This window comes from Molothrus aeneus, chromosome 13, assembly GCF_037042795.1.
Source record: "Molothrus aeneus isolate 106 chromosome 13, BPBGC_Maene_1.0, whole genome shotgun sequence".
NCBI lineage: Eukaryota > Metazoa > Chordata > Aves > Passeriformes > Icteridae > Molothrus > Molothrus aeneus.
Genome location: NC_089658.1, coordinates 1,267,628 through 1,295,081, shown reverse-complemented (window position 1 = coordinate 1,295,081; position 27,454 = coordinate 1,267,628). Strand labels below are relative to the sequence as shown.

At 42.5% G+C, this 27,454-nt stretch overlaps 1 protein-coding gene across 1 annotated transcript in view; it reads right to left on the bottom strand.

Moving 5' to 3' along the window:
- TLN2 (talin 2) overlaps nucleotides 1-24,540 on the bottom strand; it is a 145,165-nt gene extending 120,625 nt beyond the window's left edge. The window contains exons 1-2 of the mRNA XM_066559061.1: nucleotides 24,405-24,540; nucleotides 19,279-19,392 (exon numbers count right to left, since the gene is read on the bottom strand). The gene's annotated coding sequence lies outside the window, so the exon portion shown is untranslated. The remainder of the gene's footprint in view (nucleotides 1-19,278; nucleotides 19,393-24,404) is intronic.
- Between the last annotated feature and the right edge of the window lie 2,914 nt (nucleotides 24,541-27,454).

Here is a 27,454-nt window from a genome sequence, read left to right as displayed (position 1 = left end):
AACTCTACTAATATGTTCTTTCTCTTACATAATTTCAGGCAGAAGCTTTTTTTCTATAATGCTGAGCACTTTAACTCCACAAAGTACAGCTTTAACTCTGTTCCCATCTCTTATCTAAACAAGATCTTTCTTTAAAGGACCCCTGATGAAAAGACTCTACAAATCATAGATGTGTGTGTGTAATTCTTTTCAACTATTTCAAATATCAGTCAATGACCACCCAAATACTGGAAGCTGTTCAAAGTTTCCTTCTGTTAGCTGCATTTCTAATTCCTATATTCCTCAAATTCCAGGAAAAGAACTGTGTTGTAATGATAATAAAAGCACTGACAATATAAAACCAGATTTTCCACACTACACTATGTATCATTATTTGGTATTACAGTCCCAACATACCTGGTAGCTCCTCAGACTTTTGGAGGAGCTCCTAAAATATTTAAGCTTTCCTTCTGTCTCCCTTAGTTATTAGATGTATCTCACCCATTAAGTTAACTTGGTTAAAGCAGATATTTTAAGCTCAATATTTCTTTATACATTTTCAAGAGATATTTAACTTCTCATCATTTACGTATGAAGATAACAGCTTCTGACACATCCTGAAATTAATTGGCTAGAACTGCTTATCTATTCATTTGAAGTATGGAAAGCATATTCAGAGAAAAAATATTTGGTAGAACAGAATACTTAAACTGGAATTCCCTCTCACTCTTTCCTACCTCTGGAAACAGGCTTCTCTAGAAGCCAGATCTCAGCAAACATCAGAAAACTCTCCAGATATAACAGAGTTGACTGATAAGATATGCCTGGTTACCAAGTATCATTTAAGTTCAATATCATCTTCAAAATCATATAAATTGGACTGTTTTTCTTCGAGAACAACACATAAATAATCTAAGGGAGAAAAGGAGAGAGGTAGACAACTGTGGAATAACAGTAACAGGAAGAAGAATTCTGCTAAAATGTGGACAGGTCCAAAAGGCCCTCCTACTATCGAGAAGGTTCTAGAAAGTGAAGCAGTGTGCACAGAGTTGAGTTAAAATGCCCACCATTTTATACCTGATTCAAATGTGACTTTTTGAATACTAAAACAAGAATAATGCCTTAGCTTTAAGTTCAGGACAAGCATTTCAAGGCTTTTTTCAAGGGGTCTTTCCCTACTGTTAAAAAGGCAGTAGGGAAAGACCCCTTGGAACACCCTTTAGCTTTACAGTCAGCACCCATTTCTTACAAGCTTTACATTTCTTCAGATACGAACTGACACAACTTTCTAAAACTCAATAGGATTGGAGTTTTCTTTATTAGGCTGCTTAAACTGGCCCTGCATCTTAGATTACATTATTTTGTGAGCAGTTCTTTCTTACAAAAAGAACCTTTAGAACAATCTTTGAACTATGGAACGCATCAGCACAAAAACACTAAAGCAGAAGTTGCACATTTTGTAGTTGTTAACATCCAGCCACCAGCCCTATGTGCAGCAAACCCTGCTTGGCAGCAGGACACAAATGCACAACCTGGGGCTGTAGTAGGTTCTTCAAGAAGCTGAACAACAACATATTGGCAAATTTCCTGGAACTCAATCTGAACAGAAGTCAAGGACACTTGGGCAACACTGTGGGGCTGGTGCCACAGCACGAGCCCTGACTATAACAAAGAATGCTTGGGCTGCAGCTTCAGTGCTGCCCTAAGATCAGCCCTCACAAGCCAAAAAGCCAAGCTGGGAAGCTCTGCCTGAACAGTAACTTTATTGTTGGACTGACAAGGCAGGGGAGATTGGCTTCATTTGGGTTCCCCCTCTGTAGGAGAGGCCATTTTATTATACTCTGTCCTCCTTCTTAAAATCTAACATACAATTAAGGCTTTTAACAAATTAATCTTGAAGCTTTTAAGAGTTACTCTACATAGATACGTAGTGAGACAAGGAAAGAAAGTAAATGATACTTTTTTTCTCTTAGCTGTTTTCAAATCTGGAACAGAAGAGGCAAAGCCTCCTGGCAATAGTTGGGAGCATTGATGTATATATAGCAGCAGCCCCAAGTACCCGAGATGAATATCAGCAGGGCAGTAAGCAGCTGAAACAATCTTCAGGGGTGAAAATTCCACTTCAAAATCAAGTCAGTATTCAGACAATTAAATATAACTAATACTGAGAATCAACCGTATTGACAGAAGAATGCCATGCCAGTGGTGACAGGAAGGGCAGCGGGACAAGAAAATTAATTTTATTTACACTTGAATGTTCTTGTGTCCAAAAATGGCCTCAAACAAAATACTGGGGAAACTAAATTACCATGCCAATCTTCATTAAAAGAGAAAAAAAAGAACAAAAATTCAAAAGCTGAAACACTTGTCACATGATGAAGAAACCTTAGTTTTCAGAGCAAGGTAACAGAGGAAAACATCTGCTTTCTCTCAAAGGGAGATGTGCAGTTTCCCATCACATTTGAATCACATTTGACTGAAGGATTTTCATGTTTCTGCCTCCTCTAATGGTAAATTGAGGCAATGATAAAAAAATATTCTAGCATTTCCCATTTCTGAACTATGACAGTATGAAATCCTGGCCACAAAACCCAGGTTTTTTTCAGTTCAGATATTTCTCTAGAACCCAATTATTGCAGCATGACAGATGTTTGGAATTGCATGCAATGTTTATTATGGCACTCCCAGCAAAGAGAACCTAATGAGTTGCTCAAAAAATCCCCAAACTTTCTTTCATTGTTCTAGCAAAAACATTCTCTTAATTTTCCATTCCTCTACAGATAACACCATTTCCTCCAGAGTAGTTGTTCAAATATGATATTCCTAGTTTTATCCACAACTTTCCAACAAAAAAACCAAAGTACAAAGCAGCAAAGGCACCCAAGAAGTCCCCTGAGGCTGCTGTTTAGGGACCCAGCCTCAGTGGTGTGAAATAAGAGATGAAGTGATACATTCAGCTGTTCATTATTCATTATAGAAACCACACACTGGTGATGACACAGTTTGCATGTGCCTAAATCAGAAAGGCCTTCCAGCCTTTACCTGCTAAAGCTGAGGCTGCAGAGGTGGCCAAGAGGGGAACCAGAACAGAAAAAGGCAAAAGAACTCAGTAACCATGAGATCAGTGGGGAAATCAAGTCAGCTGCTCCAGCTACAGTGCTTCAGCTCCTGAAGGCAGCTCAGACATCTGGGCAGAAATACCAGACTCTGTCAGAAATGCCACCTACCAGGACACTCCCTGGGCATTTCCAAAGAATGCTGCTCGGATGACACGGCTTGTTTCCAAACTAAGCAACTGTAACCAAATCTGTACTCCAACACAAATCTTCCTATGCATTTACCATGTACAGTGTACAAATACCTCCTGTGAGTAACTCACGTGCCAAGAACACTGAGATGAGGTGGAGCAACACATACACACCATGTCCTGTCAAAGACAAAAGTTCCTCATGGCAAACCCCAGGCTGTCAAATTAAATCTGATCACACTGTTATTTTGAATACTTTATAGTGTTCCTCCTCCCATTGATACAGTTTTATAGGTTATGCAAATATTTTCCCTAAGATGGTAAGTCTGTAAAGAAGATAGATACATTAAAAGAATTTTTCTGCTCTTTTTTCATTTAATATTTTAAGGGATGCAGATGTAAAATACAGTTCTAAGACAGCAGTGCCTAAACTCTGATTACTGATCAGCTAAGGCTAAGAAAAAAAGCTAAGAATAAAATAAATGCTGGCACTAGCCACTTGTTTTGCCAGGTTTCTCAAAGCACACACAGTATCACTCTGCCTGGTGCTCTCTGGCTTTGAGGTATGCAGAGCATTAAATGCCAGTAAAATATTCCCCCATACCATTGTACCTCCTGCTTCCTTCCTGCCAGTCTGGGATCTCTGAATAATGGAACAGCTCTACAGGACAGTCCAGCAGCAAGCAAGACTTAGATGTTAGCTCACATCAGAGCACTGTTGTGGGGAGAAAAACACTTCAAATACTTTACCTAAGCTAAGAGGCTTGTGAAAGAAACAGCATGTTATGACACTGCTTTTCAAAACGACAGCCACACCAAGCCAAATAACAGAAAAACTTGAATAACTTGACTTGTGGCAGCAAAGCAACCACGTTTCAGTCCTTCAGAGTAAAGTTAATAACAAACTAGGGCAGCTCAAATTGCAGAACTGAGCTGGAATGACCTGACAGCAGCAACTGCTGTCCAAACGCACATGAGCTATAGCAAACCTACAGCATTTGATCAATGCTTCCAAGAAAGTCCATATTAGACATATGTGGAGAAGAAACTCTTGATAGATAATTTTAATATTTGCAGTGTCACTATTTCTATCACCCAACACTTACTTGTAGACAAGGTATCTTTATTTTCAAGCTATTTGTGATAAAACACTGCAGCCAATCAGCAACGCTTCAAGCAGGGACTGTTTCTGAGCCCAGCTTCTCTTTAAATGTCATTTGTCCTCACTGACACCCATGAACCTGAAGGCCAAAGTCTGAGACTGTCAAAAACTACAATATTTTTGCCAAATCGTACCAGAGTACCTTTATGAAATGCCAATTTTTACATATTTCTAAAAATCCCGTATTTCATTCTCATGCAACTCATCAATTCAGCATTGACATATTTAGGCTAAACTTCACACAGCAAACTAAGCAAAGAATTACACTAGAGCCAGTAGAGTAAATATTGCATCCAAAAATGGTTTTTAGTCTTTGTGAGTGTTAAAACATTGATTCTAAAATGTTAATTTGAGAAGAAATGTATCTTCTACAACTCAAGTGCTTCTTCATCGACCTCATCTCCCTTTCAAATCACTAAAATTCACATTATGCAAGTCTAACAAGTACTTCTCACTTTAATACTTGCCCTTGAAACTTTCAACATGCTCACAAAGTTAAAAGAGTTGCACTGTTTTAAACAGGACTAAGAAGCTGCTGGTGGTGTTATCCAGTGATGCAAACACAAAAACAACCCTGCATATGCAGATACACAGGCTGCCCTTTAGTCCTGACTGCTTTCACTACTCCCAACCTCAGGGATGAACATGCCACTACAATATGCTGTTAGAGGCTGCAAGCATTAATTTACAAGTGCTTCACTTTTCACCAAAAAAAAAGAAATTATCTAGGAAATGAAGTCATTTGTTGCTCTTGAAACTCCAGCAGCTGTCACTGCCATTCACTGCAGTGCTGTTGCTCTTCCAGGCAGTGAAGCCAGACGTTCCAGAAGACATCAGATATTCCCAGCATGAGCACCTGCCCTCCTGCCCTTCAGTGCACTATCCTACACCTACTGAGGCTAATGGACAAAAATTCATAGAAAATATCAGCTTTTTACCCTTTGAATAAAAGAAAATAAAGTGCATCAATAGCTTTCCTTCAGTTTTAAGGGTCAGTAGAAAGAACTACTTAATAAACATGTGCAAGTTATTTGAAATCATTTCATCTCAAGAGTTTACAGATAAGGGAAATGCTAATCTTATTTAAGAAAACTGAAGCCATGCCAGAAAGAACTAGGGATTCAAAACAAACCTACACTAGAATCTATTGTTAGGTATCTATCTTACCCAAGTTCTTACTGGAATGATCCTGTGCCTGTTGCCACCAGCAACCTCACTTTATTTAAGAACTGCTGGCCTGTCAGGGATTTTAGTGAAAAAGCACTTCAAACATCAAATGCCAGGTTGAATTCTGAGGTCTCAGCACTGCAACTTTAAGATTTCAGCAATCCTCTGGATGGGAACTTGGGAGAACACAACACAGCCAGCACTGTTGTAGCACTGGGTGAACTTGCTGCACTCTTGGGGAATTTTTACAAGACTAGCTGTTCCCAAAATGGAAATTACAATCCCTGTATTTTTGAGATACAGAATGTAGTATTATGCTACAAAATTCCACAATGACTACTCAGAGATGCCTTCTCCTGTGTATGTAGCACCCATTGCAGATCAGGGATCAGTAAGGACTTGCAGTCAATGTGCACTTCAATATTAGCAGCACACTGTAAGCAGAGCAGAATTCAGACTCCTTTTCTATGACATCTGGGTTGAATTAAAAGATGCTTCAGTCTGTGCATGTCCAAGTCCTTGCAGTGTTGAGTAAAAACTACTGCTCAGACCCAGCTTTCAAATGGTTAAACAGTCAGGAAAAGAATACATTGCCATACAGGTACATACTGAATAGAGGTAAGCTGGTCACTCAAAAACCATCAGAGCCCTCTCAGACAGAACACACAAAACTGATTCCATTTCCATGCAGATCAGCTTGTTAATTACATTTCATCCATTTCATCCAGACTGATACTTACACAAATATTCTGGTCTTTTGCTGCTTCCTTCAAAAACAAAAATGTAAGAAAGAGCTGATGGTGGTTAATACTTCTAAATCTGATGATCTAAATTACCCCAAAATTATAATTATGCTTGTCTCAGGAGACAGTTAATGTTCTGCCAAGACAATTATAACTTACTAGCAAGAACACATTCCACAATCTTCTTCACTTTCATACAGGATAAAATACCACATTTATGCATGGTACATGTGAACAATGGCCTTGGCTGCACCAGAATAGCTTTGCAAAGAGAAGCAGATGAAGCTGAGCAGCTTCCTTCATGAATTGAAGAGCACTGAAAACCCCCAACTGTAGCTGCTTCCTAATCTCAGCAACTGGAAATACAATCACCACTCATAACCTACTTGTGTCAATCATAGAGAAGCTGAACCAGACAAATCTGGTTTTAGTTTGTCTGACATGAGCAAAAGGATGGAAAAGGATTGACATGAGCCTATAACAGATGATGTTTTTCAAACTAATTCTACCTTCGCCCACGGTTTTGTTGTCTTGTTTTGGGAAATGACATAAAACTACTACTTATGTCAAATCAATTTAACTAGCACTTGAAGTCAGAGGCCAAGCCTGCCTTCATTCCCCCTTCCAAACTAGGTTCTAGTGATGTACAAAATAATGGAATGTCACTAATTATGCCCTGTCGTGTGTACAGAGCTTTTTACACTGCTGTACAGGAGCTGTTTTTCCTTACAACCCACCAGAATCTTTGATTAGGAATCCTCTTGTCCAGTGGCACTCCTTGCAAGATCAACTATCAATCATATGCTCATATTCTGAATGATCAAATGCTTCCTCCCAACACATTCACAGAACTGCACAGTTGAACATATAAACAGTGTGACTTGAAGGTGGGGTGTAAACTGGACACCAATACCAACCTGCATTTGGCCAAAAATGCATTTTAATCAGATAACTGATCAGCTAGTGAGATACACAATATATATAACTAAAGGGCTGAGAACAGTTAGCCCTCCTAGTATCAAATTGGGTATATTTTCACTAACACTCTATAGAACTGATTTTTAAAACTATGTTTAAATGTGATCTTAAAGAAAGAACACACATCAAAACTAAGATAATGACTAAGATATTTTGCCATTTATTTCAAGTGCTTTCCTTCCACAACAGTACAAGAACCACAGCCCTCTAAGAGAAAGCAATATGAATAAAGAAAAAGGGTTGCCCTTTCAAGCTGTCCTATACACAAGATTTTCTTTCTTCAAATTTCAGGCACAGTAGTATTTCACCATGAACAGGTTCTCCTGATTCAACAGAGCCCAAAGGAACACATGAGGCACACAGATTAGCACATGGGCACTGTTTCAATACACATGGTGGCATCTCTAACCCCACCAACTAACACAGAAACAAAAAGAACTTGTACCAGAGCAATGTTACCTGCTTATGACCTCAAGCACACACAGTTTTTGGAATGCAACTCCATTTGTTGCAGCATGCTGAGGGCTGGAAGTCACAGAGCACTCATTGTAAGACATGGCTTTAACCAAAATAGAAAGCCATGAATGGGGCTTGACAGCAGGGGAATCCCCTTCCTTTTTACTGCTATTTATAACTGAAGGCAAGTAAGGTCATTTCCAATTTAACAGGCAGTTCTTAAAGCAACTATTTCTGCAGGGAAGGGGAAAAAATGAAAGGTACAAGTATTCCAAACACAACATTCTTAGGCCTCATCTGCCAGCAAGACACACTGATCATTTCTACAACACAAATTAGTAACAGTCAACATTTAGTGTTCTGTGGAGAACATTTATTTTAATGCCAAGTGCAGTGAACTTGGAAGCACCTGGCACTGAAATAAGGAGTAAACAAGGAAAACTAATGCTAGCTTTCCCACAGCTTTCTTTTCAGCTGAAAGAAAGACTAGATTTTGCATTGGTTGGGCTTATTTGACAATTTGGTTTGGCTGCAAGTGTGCTCCATCAAGCAGACTTCACTCCTCAGAGAGAATTTCTTTCAAAAGGAATTTCCAGTTTCTAGCTCAACCCAAAAAAAGTGTGCAAACTGATATACATAATTTGCTTTCACACAACTAAAGTATCAAAACACACAGTTGATTAAAAGTTCTGTCCCACTATTAGGCAGAATCTCTCCTAACACTCTCTAACTCATTTAAATTTAAAATAATGAATATAATAATGCTTTCAAACGTTGAAAGTTCATGACAGGAACACTGAAGTCAACCAAATCTTCTGTTAATACACTGCCCAAAGTTTTCACTCCCATCTCCATCAAGCAGATAGATATTGTACTAGAGTTCACTTAAGCTACTGATTCCAGGAAAAACTGAAGGGTGGTCAGCAGAGCAGTTAATCCCATCAGAGAGCTTGTTTGTAGATGTTTCTGCACACAAGAGACTGTAAACCAGTTTTTTGCACTGTTGGATGGGCCAGGGATTCATGAAAACCACAATAATCAGTAGAGATCTCTGCATTCTCTTTGATCACCTGAAGCAGGAAAATCTTTGGAACCATATTTACCAGAGTACCTAATACAGAAAACTGATGAGAACTCTGTTCTTGAAAGTTGGCATCAAAAGTTTCACTCCTGATGAAAGGCTGTCATAAACTAACAGCATATCAATATAACTTCACTTGAAATGAAATAAAAGGGTTTCCAGCACAAAATACACATGAACTTATACTAACTGTCGATGAGATTCTCTTTGAAACATGGGCCAGAAGTTGGACACTAGCTGAATTAGCACCCTCCTGTGTAGAGTTAACGTGCCCCAAGCCTTTTGAAAACTGTCTTTGAGGAAAAGATGACAAGGCACCAAGATCAGCATCTCCAGGTTCCCAGTATTCTCTGTGGCACCAGCACACACTGTGTCACAGCCACAGCAAGGGCAGATTCCTCACTGCTGTGCAAACAAGTGCTGCCTGTCTAAACCCCAGCCCTCCATGTGCTGCGATACAAGATTCAATAAACATCAGTACATGAATAAGACCCCTAATTTCACACAGAATAGACAATCTGAGAAGAAAACAGCATTGATGACAATTGCTCAATATGGATGATGTGCTTTGTGAGGCTGGAATAAAGTTTGTTACTTGGTAACAAACATTTCTTGCAAGATTTGGCATGAGATATTTGTTGCCAAACATATCCCACACTTCAAAACAAGGGTTCTCTTTAGTGTTAGCAGCAGGCAGCTGCAAAAGATGTTCCCTATTAAGAGCAGCTGAGGAGGAACCAAAGAAAAGCAAGTGTCTGTCCTGTAACCTGACAGCCTTCAAACAAAGAGCTGCTTCTTACTGAGGGCAAGTGGATGCTGGACACAGGAAATTATTTTTATGGTATTCATCCCAAGTGTTGAAACCCAAACCTTGCTAGAGGGACAGATTTTTTTCCAAAGTCTTAATTTTAATAAAATAGGATTATCTCTTTACAGAACAGAAGGATGGGATTCAAACTCCAGCAATGTGTAGAACAATGAGGGTTTGCTATGCAGACACCTTCCAAGGAATGACCCCTGCACTGTCCCAGGCTGTACACCAATATGCAGCTGGGAACTATTTCAGTAATGCTTCCAAGCAGCAGTTGGGGGGAAAAAAATGCCCAAAAATCTGGGGTATGGAGGGGAGTGAGGCAGCACAAATTAAAGAACCAAATCCAATAACCAAGATGGAAAAAATTTAGTTTTGAGTTTTAGGATAAAGAGTCACAGAGCATCACTGAGATGGGATCTATTTTAACTTTAAGAATGCATCATACTTGCAGCACACCAAAATGGGTTGCTCACATTCCAGGTGCAAACTGCTGAGCAAGATCTTTCCACTTTCTCTTCTTAGCCATTAGAAACAAACAAGCAGCTTAAAATCATGCACTTAACAGTTCATCTTGGTTTTAATTTTAACCAAACTTACAACTTATCAAATCCTAAACCAGGTAAAAGTAGAGAGCAAGCCACAATCTAAAAACCTATTTACAACCTATTTACTTCTTCATGCCCAAGTCATTAATACTTAGGAAGCTGGAATAAACTTAAGTTACATGTCACTGCAAGTTGGGGTCAGTTACAACACTGAGTACAAAAAGATAAATATATCCCTGGGGAACTGGAGCATTTTCAATTCTTCCTGAATTGCTGCCAATTTTTGGGCCTTTATTTTTAATAATGCAACAATCAGAATATATTAGTCCTTTTTTTCTCTGAAAAAATATATACTTTTGCAAATGAGGAAAAGACTTTTCACATTACTAATACTGGTGTGCAACATCCATTCCCTCAGTTTCTCAAGTACCATCAGAATATAGCAATTCTGATTTGTTATTTCTATCATGCTCAATGAGTATATGAAGCATTATTGGAGAATGGCATGAGAAAGAAACAGGGATGCAAGATTAATAAAGCTTCAAACTCAAGCTGTAGGTCAGAATACGCCTTCCAAGTCAGTAGTTCAAATTAAATTTTCAAATCCAAACTTGACATGTCAGGAACTCAATTTGCTGTGACACACAGAGTTACATTCCCCTTGCCCATCAAGGTTTCTCCTTTACCTTTGACAGAACAATTACAAGCCTGTAAAGCGTCTGAGAAGGGTCAAATCCTGATTGTTTGGCCATGCCTGCATATGCAATACAAGGAAAAAACGTTCCCCCAGGCTCTCTGCAAATTGCACTGAGGCTTCAGCTGTAACTGCATACCCACAGCCCATAAGGCTGCCCATCTCTGACAGCCAAAAGCCACAGAGCCCACAGAGGGGCTCCATGCTGTGGGAAAGCATCAAATGACAGGAGGATTTGGCTTTCAACTATCAAACCCTTTTTTCTCCAAAAGAAAAGGCAGAAACAAAAAAATGCATGCCAGTAATTTATTGATGCTGGGTATGTTACTCCATTCTACCTAAGAGTAGTTCAGATTTCAATTCCATGTCCAGACACTTTGTCACTGAAGCATAAAGACTGGTCCTTGTCTCTGACTCACAAGAACTATGCTAAAGCACTCAAAATCAACAGCACGTACTCCTGGGTCTATTTATCCTTGTAAAGTCAAACAAGCCATCTTGAAGTTAAATTATTTCCACTTTTCAAAATAAACGTATATTTATTCTTTCTGACCATCAGCACTAAATAAGTGAATTAATTTTGATGTGAGGGTTGAATTATAGTAAGTAATCAACTGCCAAAGCCACAGGCTGTATTGGTACTCATTTAGACAGATGTGACACATCAGATGTGCTCATTTTGCACACACATTCCCTCAGAGCTGCTCCTCCTCATCCTCAGATTGCAATAGTGCTTCAATGACTTTGCCTCTGTGAATAACTGAAAATTTGAGCTCAGTAAATCAGAAGATATCAAGTATATGCACCAGAAAGCACAATTTCACTATCTCATTAATAACTTACATTGCCTTCAAGTGTAGGAACTGTCATAGAGCAAGCTCAATCTTCTGACACTTTATGGAGGCAGCCCAGAGTACTCTTGATAAGATTCTTTTGAAGTAATTTGTAAAGTGCAATTCATCTCTGTAGACCTCCTCAAATGCTTCCTATTGTTTTTTCACTTGAACACCACCACAGTGTCTCTCTTGTAATTACAAACCTGGGGTTGATGTTCTATATTGGATATAGTTTTCTACTCTGCCTGAAGAAACACTTTTTGCCACTGACAGCCTGAATCCATAGGGCCTAGGAGTAACCTAGAGCCCTAGGAAGTCAAATATCATTTCCTGAGTTTTCAGGATGCCATGGTCACCATGGAGACCTAAGCTATTACCAGCTCAATTTTGCATTTCCAGCTTGGATGTCTGTTAGGAGCACCTTAAAAAACAAAGCAGTCACATCGGTATCTCAGCAGGACAAGAATTTGAAACAACAGCTCAGAAAATGCAACCAGCTGGTTCAATGTGAGAAGTTATTCAACATTAACACATACCTCATAGAGATCTGCAAGTGGGCAAACCTCCTCCTGCCTACACACTGCTTTATGTAGGACTAACCCTAAGTTCCTGTGTATTTGGAATCATTAAAGACAGCAGAGCATGCATGGGAAAAGCAGAGCATGTGTGAGAAAACAACTTTTTTTCAATTCGAGGATTTCAAAGCTGAGTTACTGGGAAGTGCCTTTTCTCGACTACCTGCTAAGCACTCTCTCAAACACTCAACACTGCTCCTTTGTCCAGTCGCAGGAAATAACTATGGCAAGACTTACCAAGCAAGCCAAGAACACACATTTAGAAACCAGCAGTATAAACAAACAAATTAAGTTGCAGCACCCCGCAGACTTGGCCATAGACTCTCAGAACAGTTAAACATATTAAGTTATTATATCTTCCAGCTCAAGGAATCAAACTCTTCTACAACAAATACTTGCTTTGAGGGCTTGAGTTCCTTATCCATTCTGCTAGGCAGATACAGCACTGTATTATTCATTTGCAGTATAACACCCATGTTAGAGACCCTTAAAAACACTCAGTCTTCATTCCCCTTCAGTGAGATCACAGCCACTGTGTGCTGAACGGGTCATTGAAAGCCTTGCATGACAGAGAAGTACTATTTGACAAAGCAGATAACAAAAGGATGCTGGAACTGCACAAGGTCTTCTCTAAATCCCTTCTTCAGTTAACTCTGGGTCAGGATTTCTGCCTTCCACACATCACTAGAGCTCTTTTGCTGAACACAGGTTCCTTGTTAACAACCATTGCACTTCTAGACTGTGGGACTCGCACCCAGATCTGCATCCCACTTGAGTTTCATTTCTGCTGTTCCCAAGACATCCGCTATGGACCCAGAGTGTGCCTAACAATGACCCAGATCCACCTTTCACATTCTTCACCAAGCATGATAATGTTCTTTTTCATGCAAACAGCTCAGTTTAACCCCATTTTGCATCAGATGCATTGTGGTTTCATGGCAGCACCCCCTAACAACAAGACCTCCCAGGCCCAGACTGGCCTGCCCTACTTGCCCCAACTCCCCCACCCCACGTGCAGCTGTTTCACCACCCAATGGTCACTCACACCAACCAAAACACAAAATTGTCTCCTACCCAGTCAAAGGCAGCATTCCAACAGCTACTGACAAGACAGCCATACTCCTCAGACAAACCTGATTATACAAATACTAGGCTTTCATTAGCTTATTACTTACAAAGAAGCATTTTCTTCTTGCTTAGTTGAATATCCCATGGATGTTGCCAGAAGAAAGCTTTTCTAATTCTAAGCTACTTGGAGATATCTAAAATATGAATTGCTTAGATTCAAATGGCAACTCCTAACAAGCACAAGTATTTGAAGCATCTGTGACTGACCAGGAAGAAACAAAACTTCTACTAAACACTAGAGACCCAAAAGGAAGACAAATTTCACTTGTACAAGTCTCCAGCACCCTGATTCACCCATCACATGTCATGGGAGAGTTAGATTTCACAGAACACATGTAAAGAAAAATGTGCCAAAAAAAAGAAAGCTAAATTAGAGAGTTCTTCCAGAACAACTCAGATTCAGAAGGAAACAGCAAAACTACTGAAGACATCAGAACAAGCGTTGATAGAAAATACAGCTATTCTGTAAGGTCTGTTTCTGTGATGACATGGCTGCTTTCTGCATCTGGTCATAATAACACAAAGCAGTAATACAGTTATGGTTAAAATAATAAGAGGTAAACATGAAGCAAGAAATTTGACATGAGTCAAATTAAAAGAAAAAACCCCAAAAAACAAAAAGCAATTTGTCAATACACACTACTAAAAACCTTCAGTCTTTAAAAAGCTGTAACTATAGTTTGCAGAAAAACATTTTAAAATGCTTTTCTCATTTTTCCTTGTATTCTATCATTTTCTGTCCTCCTTCTACATTTCTTCCTTTGCTTTTCAGTGTCTTGTAAACAACTTCTAAAAGCAACTCCCTGCTTTATCTTCTCTTTCTACCCAAAACACAATTATCTGCAATCCCACCTTGCTTTTCCATCTTCCTCAGGGCAAAAATTGTATTTCACTCCTTGGCAGCTACAGAAAGATGAGCTGTACAAGAAAAGATACACTCTTTGGGTGGGTACCAAGACAGCACTGGTGCTTGATAGCAGATGTTTTGCAGGTACTTGGAATTTATCTGCTGTAGCCTCAGGCAGGATGGGAACTACACTGTGTTGGCTGCTAGAAGCAAACCAGAAGAATTGCTGTCCCTCCTTACAAGCCCCAGAAGCCAAGAAAACCAAAAGCAACAAAACTTCCATTATTTAGGAATGCCTGTTTCTGAAAGTTTAGCTGGCACAACCTAAGGCCACAATTAACAAAGGCATGGTTATAGAAATCTGCATGCTGTCACTACACGTGTGGACTAGGTAACTAAATACCCTATTTACAGCTATGGTAACATGAGACAAATGAAGGCAAAGAACTCTAACCAGGGAAATACACAAATGGTTTAGGGGCTTTAGGGCCCTCCACAGCTGCAAACCCTCCTAAAATCACCTTTGATCCTAAGGCTCTGAAGTGTTACTATGTCAGATACACAAATGCCAAGACAGATCTTCTCTTTGCTTCAAAATCCATATGCAACAGCTGACTTCTTATTCCCAGTAGAAGCTACTTGTCACACAAATTATAAGGTAAAATCAACACTCTAATCAGATCTGACAAAAAGTGGGCCAAAAAATTGGAATTATGATGATAACTATATGAAATATGGATTTGCATCTACCATCATTAATGATGAAACTCACACTAAACATTTTGCCTTGAGGTATTAGATAATGATAATATGAAGCCATCATGATTAGCAAGTTATTTAAAAATTAAGTACCAGTGAGGTGAGGACAAATCTTTGCAATTTCTTCAAGTCATGTGATATTTAAAGTAGTACTTCACTTAAACAAACCCCAACCACCTGAACTCAATGGCAAACCTTCAAAAGCCTTTTTAAAGGTTTCTTACTTTACAGCAGAAGAGACAAAGACATTTAGCATTGGTCTTCCTAGTGCAGTAAAAAATGGCTGAAATAACACATGGAAGACAATATGTGGCATTCCTTTGTTAGCAAATACTGCTGGAAAAACTCACAGAGAACAGCTGAAGATTTGAGGAAACAAGTATTAGAACAAATTATGCAGTGTGGGAGGTGTGCTACACTGTTGGCTGACCTTCCAGATGTTTCTTACATGCCTCATGTTAGGGTATATGCTGGATTGTTGCACCACTGAAAGACACTGGGAACTTCTCTTTTGTGAGCCACTCCAGGAATGATGTATCAAAGGAAACTCAACAGTCAATTATTTCTTTAAAAGAAAAAATGGTTGATGAGAAAACTCTGCAAGTGTACACTTATGTGATTTTATCTGTAACCTTTACACTGGAATCCTTTTATGTTTTATTCCAGTTAAAGCAGTCACTCCTTAACCACACATGAAATTCTTTCACTACATCATTCATAGATGGAGGCAGGAGTGCACCAAGAGCTCAGGATGGCATTGATTATATAATTTTATAAAAAGAAGAGCTTCAAGCAGTAGAATGCCTTGTAACAAGATGGGGAGTGACCACGAAATTCATACTCCCACACTAAGTTTTGCTAGTTATGTTGTGGCAAAGGGCCTCACAGAGTTGTCACACTTAATGACACACCATGTGTTTTTTCCTACAAAGGCAACTGCTCAACACTGCCTGTTCTGTTCTGTGCTGAAAAGGGGCTGTCTGTACTATCCTACTTACCAGGTATTTTCAAATAAATGCACACCTAAGGTGTCCCTTCAAGGTGAAGCTGACAGCCTGTTTTAGCAGGGAGCAAGAAGGTAACTGCTTTCCAGAAGAAAGTCACTTTACAGAGACTGCTTTGAAAACAGATGTTTGCAAATGTGTCCACTGAAAAAACCTCCTATAAAAACCTCTGAAAGCTGTATATAATTTACAAAACTTGACAATCTTTTTAAAAACCCCAACACTGTTTAAAAGCTTCCAAAAGAAGTGCTTCAGGAAAAGAGAAGAATGCAATATCTTCCCATTAGTCTGCAAGAAGAACTGATTGGCATCAGGGAAGGCAGAAATTTAATAGATTAATTCCAAGAAGAATCTCTGCATAATTGGTGTATGGGAGTGGAAAATTAGGATCATTATTTAGTAAGCACCAACAAGGCACTTCTTCCACTTGGATCTGTCATTGTCAGGCATCTTATTTGGCTTGGAAAGTCATTAAAACCAAGTACTGGACTAAACTAAACTGAACCTAGAACCAGCCCTTAAAATGGTTGTATACAAGTGATAAACCAACATTGAAAAAAATTTTTGAGAGGCACATTCAATTACAAAGCTCTCACTGAACAATTCCTAAATCAAAGTAAAAAATGGGTTTTGTTTAAAAATAAAACATATTCTATTTGTCTTCTCTTTTATTAATTTCTCATTTTTGTGTATGTTCTGTAATGCGTATAATAATAGTTGAGTAATATGTGTGCCAATTGATGAATACTATATATATATATTGGTGTGTGTGCTCACAAATCTTTTACTGATAAGCGTGTGAGATCAAAAAAAAAACTTTTCTAAACTATTGCCTTAAATGATCTGGTAGGGTGGGAATATTATCCCAGAGAAGTTAAGGCAATGACTGATTATACTAAGATCCACATGGAAAACAGTGCTTTGTGTTTAGTAGTACTAGAGGATTTTTACCCTCATACACAGATGGCATTTGTAATGCTTCAAACTGCAATTAATCCCTGAAAAGGAATGATAATAGCATTGAGGCAGGAACACATTGTTCCCACACAGACATTCACTCGTTACTGAGCCCCTGCCACAGCCTGGCCTTACAGCTGCTGCTGCACTGCTGGGCTTGATTCCTCAGGCACATCCTCCCTTCCTCACCTGTGCTGAACAACCCCCAGTGCAGAACTGCTGCATAAGCAGCTCACCTCAGCCACACACTTGTGCCACCATCAAGGGGATTTTCTGCCTCATCTCTTCAGCACCAAAGCCCTGCCATTCCCTTGGGACTGGTATTACAGAGTCAGCCAAAGCTCTGACATGAAAACTCTAAAAATACATTCTCTGCCTAGGACAGAGAGAATAAATGTTCACTCCCTCATACACCACCTGTGATCCATTTGAACTGACCCCTTACATGTCCAGGTCCACTACATACAAAGCCCTCACTCAAAACTCATTACATCCTCTCCTCAATGTCTGGATTTGTTCTGATTTCTCTTAATCCACAGTCTGGTCTGCCCAAGCTCACAAGGCCAAGTTAACTGTGCTTTCTTCACAGCTTCTGCTCTTCTGGACACACACCTACACTCATCAGCTGCTTTTAAGTCTCATTAGTATCACAGTGCAGCTGAACAGACAACCCAGCAAACTGCCAGGCTTATCTGGACCTTACTCACAACTACAAACACAGCCACCATTTTTTTTAATTAAAAAAACCCAAATATTCCTCAGAGTTGGTACATACTACAACATCCTGGGCTCTTGCCTGGGGTCTGTACATCCTCAGCTATTGCAAATAACATTTCCAAAGAGTACTTTAAACATCACAACAGAGTGATGTCCTTTCCCACAGCTTTTGCTTTTTTCAACTGAAGCTGGACATTGATCTCTTCCTCCCTGTACCAGTGCCTTCAGTGATACCCTGACCCAGGAGACACCACTGGTTCCTTTTGCTTGACCCTGCATGCTGGCTGTGCAGCAATGACTCCCACCCAATCCTTTCCCAGGGAGTTCAGACACGCCCTTGTCAACAGATATGTCCTTATACCATGACAAAAAATCATCTAAGAAAATCTTGCAGTCACAAATGACAAAGAATTACAAGAATTACAGAAATTGCAAGCTACAGTAAACTGAAATATTCAGGTTAGACCTCCTGATTCCATTTATTCATATATTCATTCATAGACCCAATGGTAAATTTTGATTGTCACAATATCTAAACATATTCATTAGGTCTAAGGATGATGCCCATCAGTCCTACACCACCATCACATTCCTGAGACCATCCCTCCTACTATCACAGGTCTTCTCTTCAACATGCACCACCACTTCTGTCAGACACTGACAATCTGTCTTTGCTGCTGCTGTTCTGTCTGCCAAGTGCCACTTTGTCATTTCCTGCTACACAGCACTTGGCACACATAAATTGAGCTAAGGTAAAAGGTACTCACTGTAAATTAAGCCTAATTAATGTTTCCAGCTGAACAAATTCAAGCCAGCAATTTTTGGAACTGTTTTTGCTTATATTTATGTCAACTACACACAAAGTTTAAATCTCACATTCCAGAAAAATCAGAACTTTGCTGATAGTACAGAACACGACTGAAACCAAACCACAGGACAGGCTGGACTTGAGGTTGCTGAGACAAAGGGTTACTCACCACATTGCAGCTATCAACTCTCAAGAAAAGTAAAGAGAGATCATTATATGAAAAGAAACAATATGTAATAAGAAAAGGATTACACAACTGAAGACAATGCCATTGTTTAAGAGGTTCTCACACCGCTACGCCAAATACTTCAGCAAAAACTAAACTCTTCCACATATTAGAGCAACAAACCTACCACAGCTGGCAAATGTAAATTGTTATTCAACTCAAAAAAGTAATCAGTCCATGTAGTACCATTGATTCTCTATCACCTCAATTGTTATTTACTGTGATTTAGAAGCCTGAGAGTCTGCTGCTTGTTCCTGGGTTATATGTCACTTTTCCACAAAAGTAAGAAATCTCAACCTTACAAAAGTTGCCACAGACAAAGACACGAGGTTCATTTACAATTCATTTCAGACCATACATTCCTCCTGCTGCCTGAACACAGAAAGATGAGCTACCTACTGAGAATGAAAGGAAGGCAGTTTCAAGTGCCAGCCTGGCCCATCTTGGCAGGAAATCAACTGGTAGCTGCCAAGTAAAGGGACTACAAGTAAGTCAGCACAGTAATACTGTAAAGATATTTTAAGACAAGACTTACTGTTGTACAGTCACCCTCACCTTGTGAAGTCAGTCAGTGCATTTTCTAGCTTTATGAAGATGCTTGAGTAAAAAGGTGCTGGAGCTTTGAGAATCGAGGGGGTGGATCTCTGGGGATGAAATTCCAGCTTGCAACTGGAAGTGGAAAATATCAAAATGTTATCACAATTGCTTCAAGTATGCAGGCTAATTCAAACTCAATTCCAAGATAAGCATGTGTGCACACAGCACACCAGGGAAATGGTTCTCTGACTACTGTGAAATGGGTTTTCAGCAGCATTAGCAGGGACAGCAAGCTACAAAATTCCTTGTACACAGTTAAAAGTCTGGTGTTAAAACTAAGCACAGGGCTCCTTACCCCCTTCTCAGGCTCAAGCATACCAGCCTCACTCCAAAGTGGAACTGCCCTGCACTCAGAGACAACAGGCTCAACACTGAACACTGATCAGACCCAGGATGGCACCACATGCTGTGAATCAGCACTTACACATCTAAGGAGCTCAGGCTACCTTCAAGGCATTCTTTGTGCAAAAGGAATAGACTGTTTAACCACAATAATAAAAATCAAGTATAAAAGAGCTTAAGACACAGCATGATGTCCATAATCATAATCTCATCCACTGAGTTGCAAAACCCTAGATTATTTTGCTTAACATAGCCTCTGGAAGTTGGAAGATAAACTACTCTGAAAAAACCCTCTGCTTTATCATTTGCATCTCCTTTGCCCCAAAATTTTAGCAGTTCAATTTACTGTGTATTTTTTATAACCATATGTAGTCAAAAGCAGAACCCCAGAAGCAAAAACCTGCATTCTCCTTCAGGACTACCTGACACTGCAATTTCCACCTCCAATTGTCCCAACTGGAACACTGAAATCCAAAAGTAAACAAATGAAACATAACACTGCATTATTAAGACAGCCTCCCCCCATGTGCAACAACACCCAACGTTTTGCTTGCTGTTCTCAATTTGCATCAGCATTCTATTGTCTGTAGAAACATGGATAAGCAGACTTGCCAAAAATTTTAAAGATTCAAAAGCAGGGAGGAGAAAAGAATTTCTGAAAGCTGGTCCAGTGGTCTGTAAAGACATTCACACTTGTTACCTAATTAGGGCCTGGTGCAAAGGCAGCATCTGGAAAACACTGCTTAGCAAGAAACTCTCCATATTAAAAAAAATAATATCAAGATATCTATGTATTTGGCAGCTTACCAAAACCTCCAAAAGTCAGACAGGACTGGCAGCTGAGAACAACTCAAATGATGTTTTCAGAACCATAATGCTAAAATTATGGATTGTAAGGATACTTCAACAAATGGTATTGCTCATATTTCATGAACATACAATATTGATAACCCAAGAGTTATCTGACACTACAATGGAATGGAGGTGAGATGTTTGAACTCCTGTCTAGATGTGGTGACCAATTAGGCACTACCATTTTTGCAAACCATCTAGACTGCATTTGCACAGGTTTAATAGATACATATCATATAAGTAAGCCTATAAAGTGACGATCCAAATATTAATGCATCAGAACATCCTTGCTCTCCATCTGCACATCCTTGATGTGCACTCAAATCTTTCTAGAAACAATACCAAATAAATGAAAGTTTTCACAGCAAAACTTCCAAGCCTCATGCAGTTCAAGGTATGCCACAGCTAGACAGTTCTTCCACTTCTTCCACTCCAAAATAAGACTGGGGTTCTACTGTACTGGTGCTTTGTACTGATGGTTATATTTATAACTGCAGATGGATTTCCTAATATAAGTAGAATTCAGTCATTGCATTAGCTGGCAAATGATAAAAGAAGTCAAAGTAAAACTGTAAAACAAACCAAGCTCAGAGTAAAATTACTTAATCCTCTGCAGTTCAAATGCAAGTTCATCTTCCTCAATATTGTCTACTTGTAACCAATCTATCCATCACTCACACCACAAAACCTCTCACCCTCTCAGGCACTACTACAGTGCAATGGCAATGTTTCAAAACAACTTAAATTAGGCTGTACCACATTCCATTACATGATATCATGCAACAGATGTTACTCCAAAAACACACAGGACAATTATTCAGGATAAACTCCTGTAATCTGAATGGCAAAATGAATGGGTATCCCATGAAATGGCTGTAGACTTTAGCTTTATACTGAGATTCAGAACTTGAATATTATTCAGGTTTGTCATAGTTAACCCGCTCAGATTGGCAACCAGAAACAAGAAGTATTCTTATCTTACATAAGCTCAATAATTTTGTCACTAATAGATAAGCTAGAATTCCACTTAACCCTTTAGTTCTGCAGTGATCTGTGAGTTAAATGAGGCATTAGGAAACTCAAATGAAATGCACTTCCAAGAATCAAGAGACACTCCCCCCTCCCTCCTCAGCTGTGTGATAACCTTGAATCTCCCTTGAAAATGTCACATTATGAAAATTAAAGCAGGAATGGTAGTAACTTCACTCTCAGTTAACTTGTCTAACAGCTGTTCTGTTGGAAGCATGGCTGACCATTAAACCATAGAGATATGAAAGCTTTTCATATACTACAATTTGTAATGTATTTTTAATTAACACTGGCAGCTTGCATTCGTACTAAAAACACACTGCCATAAACATACAAATCAGTCATGTTTCACACAAGCAAGAGCAAGCTCAGAAATATGATGCTTCTTTGTTTTTAAATCATAGGGACGTTGTTCCATGGCCATTGGGCTCTTCTGAGAATGCAGAACTCCTCAGTGCCTCTAAGTAACATACTTCCAAACCCAGAACTGCCTTGAAATTTAATATGGCTCCAACTTTGCTCCAAAATACAGGTCTACAAAATAAACTTCAAAAATATTTGGAGGGAAATAGACAATTGTTTAATCTGACAAGAGGGGCTTTTTTCAATCAATGAACATTCCCACAATCTTCCTAACTAGATGTCATAGCAGCATTTTAGCACACAAAAAGTGAAGCCTAAATGAAAAAAAAGGCTAAAATGAAATGGCTGGCCAGCAGAACAAAAGCACTATAGAAGGTGAGCATAAAGGCAGCAGAGGGCCCAGCTCTCAGTAAGGTGTTCCCATGCAGTGACACTGTGCTGGGCTCTCCAGACAGCCGAGGGCAAGGCTGGCCCAGAGACAGATACCTGCTAGGAGGGCATGGAGAAACAGAGGGACTGGGGCACACAGAACCCCAGGACCTGCTAGGAGGGCATGGAGAAACAGAGGGACTGGGGCACACAGAACCCCAGGACCTGCTAGGAGGGCATGGAGAAACAGAGGGACTGGGGCACACAGGAGAACCCCAGGACCTGCTAGGAGGGCACGGGAGAAACAGAGGGATTGGGGCACACAGAACCCCAGGACCTGCTAGGAGGGCACGGGAGAAACAGAGGGATTGGGGCACACAGAACCCCAGGACCTGCTAGGAGGGCACAGGAGAAACAGAGGGACCGGGCACACAGAACCCCAGGACCTGCTAGGAGGGCATTGGAGAAACAGAGGGACTGGGGCACACAGAACCCCAGTACCTGCTAGGAGGGCACGGGAGAAACAGAGGGATTGGGGCACACAGAACCCCAGGACCTGCTAGGAGGGCATGGAGAAACAGAGGGATTGGGCACACAGAACCCCAGTACCTGCTAGGAGGGCATGGAGAAACAGAGGGATTGGGCACACAGAACCCCAGTACCTGCTAGGAGGGCATGGAGAAACAGAGGGACTGGGCACACAGAACCCCAGTACCTGCTAGGAGGGCACGGGAGAAACAGAGGGACTGGGCACACAGAACCCCAGTACCTGCTAGGAGGGCACGGGAGAAACAGAGGGATCAGGCACACAGAACCCCAGTACCTGCTAGGAGGGCATGGAGAAACAGAGGGATTGGGCACACAGAACCCCAGTACCTGCTAGGAGGGCATGGAGAAACAGAGGGATTGGGCACACAGAACCCCAGTACCTGCTAGGAGGGCACGGGAGAAACAGAGGGATTGGGGCACACAGAACCCCAGGACCTGCTAGGAGGGCATGGAGAAACAGAGGGATTGGGCACACAGAACCCCAGTACCTGCTAGGAGGGCATGGAGAAACAGAGGGATCAGGCACACAGGAGAACCCCAGGACCTGCTAGGAGGGCACGGGAGAAACAGAGGGATCAGGCACACAGGAGAACCCCAGTACCTGCTAGGAGGGCACGGGAGAAACAGAGGGACCGGGCACACAGGAGAACCCAGCCGGGACGCGGACAGCCCCGCTGCAAGCACACAACGCCGCCTCGCACTCAGGGAGGTTTTGCGCCTTGCTAGCCCTGGCACGAAGGCTCACCGGGGCAGGTAACCCGGAGCGCTGGACCCCTGCACGGCCCAAGCCGGCCCGGAGAACAGCGAGGCTGCGGAGCAGCGCCCACCCATCCTCGCCTGCGCTGCGCAGGGGCGGCCGCGTCCTTCCCTCCCCTCCGGGATGGCCCCACGGGACCGCCCCGCGCCCCGCTCCCAACGCCAGCCGCTCCCGTGGGAAGATGCGGACACAGACACAGATGGATACAGATCCACGCATATGCAGACGCGGCAGGATCGTCCTTGGGAGGTCGTCACTTCACCACGTATTGCGAAAAGGTTTTTTCTACATCACGGTCGCCAATAGCGCCCAACAGCGAACAGCTCCGTTCCCCGGGCGAACACTGCTCCGACCCGGCCACGCCACGCTCGCCCAGGCATGATGCGGAGGGCCAGCCGACTCAGCACCTGCCTCCTACTCCAGCCCTCCACGGCACAGGGAAATCCCGAAAGACCGCTATTTCCCTCTCATGCTGGCCCGGCTCCTGACGAACGATAGGTGAGCCGAGGCCGCTCTCCCCTTGCCGGGGCTCAGCCCGCACGGCACCGGGCCGGGCTGTTGCTGTCCCCCCTGGAACCAGCAACTTGTTGTGCAGGCAGCGCTGCCCGCGGGCGAGCCTGCCCGGGCGCAGCAGGGAGCGGCGAGCGGCGGCTGCTGCCGCTCGGAGCAGCCCGCACCGAGAGCCCCGGGCAGCCGAGCGGCTCCGCGCTGCCGCCGCTCAGCCCCGCGCCGAGCCTTGCCCCTCTCGGCGGCTCCGCACAGACCACACGCGCTATGCAATGTGCAACGGCGGGGCAGGACGAGGGTCCTCGCGGGCTCCTACCGGGAACGCTGTTACTGTGGCATTGCGGAGCGCCTGAGCCCCGCCGCTCTCTCGCTTCCTTCCTTCTCCCCGCTCGCCTCTTGCCCGCTCCCGCCGGCTCCGCCGCCGCCGCCCGCAGCCGCCGCCGCTGCGGACTCGAGGCGCAGACCCCCGGCGGGGAGGGCAGGAAGCGCGTCATCACTCCGGGCCGCTCCACCGCCCTCCGCCCGGCCCGGCCCGCTCGGGGGACCCGCGGCTCCCGCCCCGCGCCCGGAGAGCGGCGGGAGCAGAGCCCGCCTCACCTGAGGGCTCGCAGCTCCCCCTTACCTGGGCCTGAGGGAGAGGCACCTCCGCCGGCCGCAGCCCTCGCCCAGGCGGTGAGGTAGCGTCGTTCTCGCTTTGCCCGCCCGGCACCGTGGCGGCCAGGGCACGGCAGCTCCTCGGGGAAAGGAGGAGGAGGAAAGCCGGAGCAGCCCCTCGGGGAGGGGAGAGACCCCGCGGGGCCGGACAGGGCAGGGCAGGACCCACCACCAGCGGGGCACGACGCGCCCCTGAGGCAGCGCGCGGGGCCGCCCGTGCGAGCGGAGCCCCCGGCGCCGCGGCGGGGACGGAGCGGAGCGGGGCAGAGGCGAGGGCGCGGCCGCAGGTGCGGGGAGCAGCCCCGACCCCCGCCCAGCGCCCCGTGCCGAGCGCTTACGGGTCACGGAACCCATTCGGTTGGAAAAGACCACTGAGGTAATCGAGTTCCAGCTTAAGGAACTGGAGTTGTGGCACTAAGTGATGCCAGAGGCTTCTTGAACGTCTCTAGAGATGGTGACTCCACCACCTCTCTGGGCAGCCCGTTGCCATCTTTAACCACTTTCTACGTGAAGAAATTCCTCCTAATGTCCAGCCAAAACCTCCTCTAGCATAGCTCAAGACTATATCCTCTTCTCCTCTTACTGGTTGTCTGGGAAAACAACCCGACCTCCCTGGCTGCAGCCTCCTTTGAGAGAATTGCGAGGTGATAAAGTCACACCTGAGCCTCCTCCAGGCTGAACACACTCAGCTGTTCTGTGCTCCAGAGCTCTCCCCAGCAGTGTTACCCTTCCCGGGACTCCCCACTCCGAGCACCTCAATATTCTCTCTGAACGAGGGGCCCAGAACAGGACACATTCGAGGTGTGTCCCCAGCAGTGTTACCCTTCCCGGGACTCCCCACTCCAAGCACCTCAATATCCTCTCTGAACGAGGGGCCCAGAACAGGACACATCTCGAGGTGTGTCCCAGCAGTGCACAGCACGGGGCATGAATCACACCCCTGTCCTGCTGGCCACACCGTTCCTGACACAGGTTGGCGTTCAGCACCAGCAACAAACAAACTGCTGTAGCAGCAAAGGAGACTCAGGGCTTCCCTCACACAGCTTGTATCATTTGAACAGTTCTAACACTTTTAGACTTGTGTAAATGCTTTTCACACCAGTATATTGATACAAATATGAGAAAATAAATACCTACTCCAGCTTAGGTCCCTTACATGAATTAGTGCCATATATACTGGGGCCTCTGTAAAACTGCAACAGTTGAAAGTCATGCAGTTAAAATGATTTCACCTGATTTAGCTGAAGTACAGTCATTAGTAAATATTCTTCCTTGTAACCAGCTTAAAAGAGCTACATCAGTATACAGCTGGTTTTGCCTTTCAGAGTAATCTCGCTCCAATAAATTAACCTTAAGACACTAAACTCGCAATGCATGGTGACACAGTCCAACACAGCTACACAGCTTGGATCAATGCACTTGGTGGGCATGGTCAAGGCAGTCCATAGATATAAAACCCAACCAGATTATTTTATATACCCACCCTACAGAATTAAAAGCATCACAATTTCAACAGGTTGTCTTTTCCTGCCACCCCTAACAGTTACCCTGAGCTGTGCCAGCTTTATCAGACAAGAGGTGTCTGCTCTGTTAGCTAAAATAGAAGCTACACAGGATTTACCTCATAGCTTGCCAATATTTGACAATATTATGAGTTTTACAAATGAGTTATTGTTATCATCTGTTACTAAGGAGATACTATCCAACCTGTTATTAAAAGAAGTGATAACTAAAGTTTTTTTTTTTGTGGTTTAAAGGTACTTTTGCACATGTAAGTTACCTGTGAACAGCCATAATATTTACATAAAGAGCAGGTTGGGATGTTTTGGTTTGTTGGCTTTTTTGTTTGGTTTGGGTGCTTTCCTGGCCTTTTACTACCATGATGATAAGCTTCCAACAATGTGGTTTTCCCTGGGTGGCATACATCTTCCCTCTAAAAAAATAAATAATGATGCATTTCATTCTTCTCTTCATGCAGTATTATCCTATTTCCTGGCTGCAATACTGCATCAAGAGAAACTGCTTGTGCACTCTGAGTATTCCTGATTGCATTATCTTTTTCTGCCTTCACTTTAAAACCTGTCCCTAACCTGTTTGTTCTCTTACATAGCAACATGCAAGGCCACAATTCCAGTCTCTGTTGCCCTTGTCATTTCTGTGTTCTTCTGTTTCTCCTCTGCTCACTGGAAGGCTGTTTAAATCTCTGTGCTGCATTGACCTCCAAATAACTCCTTTGAAATGTCTGCAAAGAGATTTCAGCAAAATGTCAGTAAGATCCCAAAGAACAAAATTTCACTGCAATGTGGAGTGCAATGTCAAGACCAGGCTCCACTGTGTCATTTCTGTGTCTTGTTCCTCCCAATACATCTGTGTGTCTGGACACATTTACTGTCACTTTGTGCTCAGCTGGTCACTTGCTTTGGGGCAACCCAGCTTTTGTTTTCCCCCTCTGTGTGCATCATATCAAATACAAGGTGGTCTAAGCACATACCAGCATTCTACACTAAGAATCCTTGATAAAACTAATGCAATACTAAATGAGGTATTCTGTCAATCTGTCATGTAAGGATTCAGCTTTTGTGATCTCAGTAACAATTCTAGGCTTATTTGTATTCTGCGAATACTTTGAAATGAAGGCATTCTATTGGACCCCTGACTTCACTTCTAAAGTTGTTTTTTTCCTGCCACCCCAGCTATTCTAACACTTTATCT